We start from the raw sequence: 6000 nt of genomic DNA on the forward strand, positions 1-6000 counted from the left end.
ATGCACTACTACAATGCATGGGTTGAAATAGAGCTGATATAGACAGATATCAATAAAACTGACTCATGTTGAGTGCTGGGAAGTAAAATATATACTGGAGCTGAATGCTGTTTAACACATTAACATGGTAGTGTTCAGCATACATCAGACTGGACGCCTTTTGTAGTCATGGAAACATTGAGGTGCACTTTCCTGCATTCATTTCCATAATTTTGACAGTGTCATTGTATTTATTGAGATGTTCAAAGAGCCCGACTCGTACGAATATGACTCCATTAAAAACAGTCAAGTGTTTTTCATATTACGTGGAGTAGAGAGGAGACAAATTGCCAGAGGAGGCAAATTTTTGCTTCTTTACATTCGTTGGATGTAAAGTAGTGGTAGCAGTTGGTTAGTTCATTCTATACTGATGCATCATATTTTATAAACTGGCCATATGTTTTGCATGTAAAATCTGAATCGTAAGGTACCTTGAAATTATTGCAGTCAAATAAATGTGGTTAAAAGTACTATCACCTCCTCTGAAATGTAATGAATTCGAAGTATTCTGTTGTAATAAAATGGCTTCGGCAGTAAGAGTAAGACTGACAGACCAGATATTACAAAGAAAAATAAAACATTTCCAATGCAATGTGTGTTCCATTTCATTCTATACAAGACGATAATCACTGCGCCTTGGTGAAAAGCATATAGCACCCAACAAAGTTTGCAAATTACATTGCAAGTGCATGATTTTGTGAAAGGTCCAGTATGTGGTCTTTCATTTCGTCATTTGCATTTTGAATATAAATATTTTTATTATGACTCCCCTCTCTCATGCATACCAACATTCTTCCTTTGTAATAATCAGTAAGTGACGACCTCCCTTCCCACCATTGCAACTTAGGTATGATTTGTTGAAATACAAGGGGGATGATTGGCAGGTAAAGTGCAACTAGTCCCAGACTCAGTCGCGGTCTGCAAATGGAAAAAGTTTGAACTGATAAGATGATATGCAATTTCTGAAAAAAGGAGACGGCATCAGAAAATTATTCCTATAAACATGGCACACATTTTCATATTCTCATTGTCAGTTATGAAACAACTTCAGTGTCATTATCTCCTGAGTGATTATACCTTTCAGAGTCTCAGTCAGTATCAGAGTCATCACTCTGCCCTATGACTTCACCAATACTGCCTGCGTTGGCACTGAATGTGAATTTCTAATGCAGACTCTAATGTGTCAGAGTTAGCGTACTTTGTAGGAGGCTGGACTGGTCGAGCCAACCTGGCTGCAAGTATAACTGGACCTGGATGCAAGTATATAATAGCACAATCTATAGTGGTATTTAAGCTCCATTGGTGCAGTTTTCAGTCATACAAAACAAAAGATTATGCTTAAGTATTACTTTATCAAAAACTACAGTCATACAGTTGTTGTTTCCTTGTGAAGTCTTGGAAAAGCCACTTAACCTTTCATTTTTCGTTTTTGTCTCTTTCTCCTTGCCCAGTTGCTCAATAAACCACTTCAGCTTGCTTTGCTTCCCAGATTATCCCTTTCAGAATTGACTTTATAATGCAGCTGCCTGTTTTCATGGCCTTGAAAAGACTAGCTCAGGCTCAATATGTTTACTGTTACAAACACAGATGTGATGCTATAAAATCATGGTTTAATTCGTAAGAATAACTGGTTTACTAAGTATACTATATGTGTATTTTTGTAATATGTGTGCAAACACGTGACACTGTGTTTGTGACTTTGCAGACTGTTGCACTTTGAGATCAAGTTACTGAACTTGTTTTCAGAGTGAAGATTTTGGCAAAATAACGTAGATAGGTTTAGATTGTGCTGCACACTAGTACATTCTGCAAGACGAAACAGCTACGACGGCTGCCTGAACCTTGTTTTAGAGAAATGCGTCAGATCACATTAGAGTGTCGCATTTTTTCAGTCGACACAGTACCTAGGGATGAGAGGAAATCCACAAAGGAATCTGAAAGCAGTGTGTTCTGTACATGTACCTTTTGTATAGTGGTGAGTACATCTGTTGTAAAGAGTTTTTTCCTCTAAAGGTATTAGATGAGCTGGTCATGGCATGTTAATGTGTTTTTCTCCGCTTTTTCTCCTACATTCTTAAATACGATGCGATTACCGGCTTGTCACAGCATGGTTGTCAAAGAGTTAGGCAGTAATGGTAAATTTCCATTGTAGTATATATAATATATATTATATATGCTATTGTCTAATTTTCCCCCCAGGGATCAATAAAGTATTTCTGATTCTGATTCTGATTCTAAATTGAAAATGTTAAACTGATAAAACTGTGAGAACGAGTGTTCTTCAACCTGGCAGGTTGACAAGTGACTAATTTACACCTTCACAATACAGACGCCATGCGGGGAAGCAAGCTGCCAGGACTTATTGCACTCAATCAGTTTTTGTGTCTCAATCAGCTCCTCTCTCATCTCAGGCACTCAGACGTGAAGCAGCAGAGCAGCCACACTTGCTCTGGATGCCTGTCAGCTTGGAGTACCAATTTATGAGAGGCGAAACATGAGTTTGCTGGAGAGCTTTGCCAACACCCTCTGCTCCTTCTCCTCAGTTTTTATGTTTAAATATAAGGCAGTGAGTGAATAATGTTCAGCTTTGACATTTAATTTACTGCACGAAAAAACATGTCTACATGCACCCTTTTTGATTTTCATCTTTATTTTAAGTAATGCCTCTGAGCTAGGTATGTACTTACAGTATATTTCATCACTAGACAGATGCTGTTTAAATAGTTTCAAATATGACTTTCCAAAAAGAAGTTGCCTCTTGGCTCAGCTGTCCCCAGTTGAGAAGTAAGTTTAGCTAAAGCAGCTTGTGAAACACAGACAATACGGTCACATGCAATTATATTACTGCCAATAAAATTTCAGTGACACTTTAAAGACATTATGATATATGATCTCAGTGTAAACCAATGGGGAGCCCCGACGTCGGAGTTTTAACCACAAAATGTTGATTTTGTTAATTTTTAACTATAGATGAGCTACTGCTAATTAGCTATCAAACTGAGCTCTTTAAATATGAATGGATACAATTTTTGTGACTAACCAAAGAAGAAAATCTATACTCGTTGTATATTTTAATAAAAAAAAAACAAATAAAACATATAAATGGTAAGGATAAGTGGGTTTTTTTGGCTATCAAATAAGCAAATGAATTCTTCTGATCTGAAATTTAGATAAGCTAAAATGCCTGTCATGCACCTTTCCTGTTCTGCTCTGCTGAGCAAACAGTAAAATTACAATGGCCTCTACAGGAGCTGGAAAAGGAAACACAGCGAGAGAAAGAATCAGTGGGAGAGCACAACAAAACATGTCAGCAACAAGTCAAGAAAAGCTCACAGTGGAACCGGTAACTTCAATGCAGCAGCAACGAGGAGGGGATGACTATATGAGCTTTATGTGCATTGAACACTGATAATCAATATGTTTACGTTTTTCCCTGTTTATAACTCACTCACCTATTGAGTAATGTGTATCCTTGTTTAAAAAATCACTTAAGCACTGTGAGGAGGCTTTTGTGGGATGCTGAAGAGAAAATATGAGTGGATGATCTTTTCAACTAGAGGAGCAGATGGAAAATAAGCACTTGGGAGGAGAAATCATGCAATAATCACAGCCTATTCAAACAGTTTTTCATGACAGAGTGTGCATGCCACCAGGCTCCCTTTCCATTTCTGCAAAAATGCATTCAGAAAGTTTTTAAATGCACCGTTTGCTTTCTCTTTCTGTCTCGCCTCTCTATTGTTGCACAGCTGACATAACATTGTAAAGTGGTTTATTTTACACCCATTACACGCTGGGTTAATGCTGGCCCACAAATGTCAATTTGACAGCTGCATGCCATCAACAGCTACCATCTGAACAGGATGCTGTACACAGTGTGATATCCATGATGTATGCGCTATGTATTAGCTCATTAATGAGTCACCAGGCAGACAGGCTCAGCCCACGCTTGCATTGTGCTACAGGCCAGGCAACAGAATTAGAGATTTATGCTCAATCAGAAATCAGAATCAGAATCAGAAAGGTGCTCAAGGTGCTTTATAAGCAGTTACAGGCCTTTGAAAGAAATTGTATAATTTCAATCAAGTATTTCTGATTCTGATTCTGATTCTGAAGACATCGGGCTGGTTTTCCACCCAGAATTACTGTTGGCAGAGCATGACATCATTGTGTGCCATTAAGTGAGGTGTCACCCACTCTCATGCCCTTATTAAGTATTTTTCAATGTATGTGGATGTAGTTATAGTTAGCAAGTAATACCAAATATAAATCATTTCCACATATTTCTCTTTTGTTTGAATGGCTCTACTTTGTTATTCAACCAATGTCCAGTCGTGGTGGATGAGCATAATCAGTTAAGTCCATGTTATTAATCGCATTCTAGCGTTATTTAGTCTTTATGTGTATTTATTTGTTTTTAAAGAAGCTAAAATCAATATTTTATATTCAAAATATAATATCAGGAGTTGGAGACCAAAAACGCAGCTTAAAGAAGAGTGATTCGTCAGGTGAGAGGGACCAAGTTTTCTAATTAAATTGCAAATATCAAATTAACTTGTATGGTGTAAACAAACATCAGCCCATGGGTTTTTCTATTTGATTTTTATTAGAAAGCCATCAATATTTCTAGATTTTGTTTTGACCCAAAGGGGTTTGAAAAGAATCATTTTTAAGATAACAATAATTTTCAAGTTTTAAAAATCCCAAAATATTTATGAACCAGTGCTGCTGCTTATATCTTTTAATGTGTCTTTCGCACAGAAATACATCTGAAGAAAAGTTGTGTCAGTGGAAAAATGGCCACTAGATGGCCAAAAAGAATGCAAAACAGAGAAGAAGAAAAACAGCCAATCATAACAGACTCCACTGAAAGCGTGGCGTTTCTCTCTCTCTCTCTCTCTCTCTCTCTAGTTCTCCAGGTCTCTCACTCTTCCAGGAGTGCCACTGTGAAGAGTTGGGCTGCACCTGGAGAGGAAGTGGCCTAAGGATAAAAAGGCTGCTATCCTTGGAGTGTCCTTTTCCTGTTGCTGAGCATCCAGCTTTCACTTTACACTCGTTTGTTTTCGTGTTATATTCCTGTACTTTTACCACCCACACGCTTTACACCACTGATGCCTTACATTACCATATTTCGCTATTTTGAGTTGTTCTGCGTAGTTTAATAAATACCTTTGTCACCTTTCAGGCTGTATTACACCTTAGGCTGTGCTGTGAAACACACAGGCTGCCCAGCTCGGCTGCTGCTAGTAATAAGTGGCTGAAACTTGAGAGGGGATGGATAAAATGCAATGATAAGCCACTTTCACATTTAATTATTCATCTTTAATATTAGTCTTATTGTCACAATGCATGTCGCCCAAGTCATATGAGTTAATGATAAACATGGCCTATGCTGGATAGTACTGCCGCAGGTGAGTGGATTTAGCTGCACCTTGGAGGTTTTACAGTGATATGAATGGTTGGACCTCTTAGAAACCCTGTCTGTGCGTCAGAAACACCCCTGCCAAAAAGTGACGCAATCTGTGGGTGTCCCGTCCCCTTTGCCAACCGCGCTCGCCATGAATGAATGCGCGGGGGGGGGGGTATTTTCCCATCTCTCGTATCATACAGAGTTTTCATTACGACACTTCAACGTGAAGCTCACTTTTCCGCCCTGTTTCGAGCCCTGTTTCCGCGTGAGTCCCGGACTCGATGGCGCGGCGCTCATCTCTGGGAACCTTTCTGAGCGTGCCAGAGGGGTGGGGGTCTGAATGGGAAAACCACCTGGAGTGTGTGATCCGATGAAGTCCACCGCTGCCGCATCCCTCCCGCTGCGCCGGGCAGCTCAGCTCTGGACCACAACTTGCGACGAAACTTCCTGATAATGTGAAGCTCTCAGTCAACGATGCGCCGGCAGCACGGTGGATGTTTATCTCGAGCTGAAGGTTGCTTCAATTCAAATGAACGAGTAGTGTTATTGTGACA

The sequence above is a fragment of the Enoplosus armatus genome, chromosome 11 (genome assembly GCF_043641665.1).
Source record: "Enoplosus armatus isolate fEnoArm2 chromosome 11, fEnoArm2.hap1, whole genome shotgun sequence".
In the NCBI taxonomy this organism is placed as follows: domain Eukaryota; kingdom Metazoa; phylum Chordata; class Actinopteri; order Centrarchiformes; family Enoplosidae; genus Enoplosus; species Enoplosus armatus.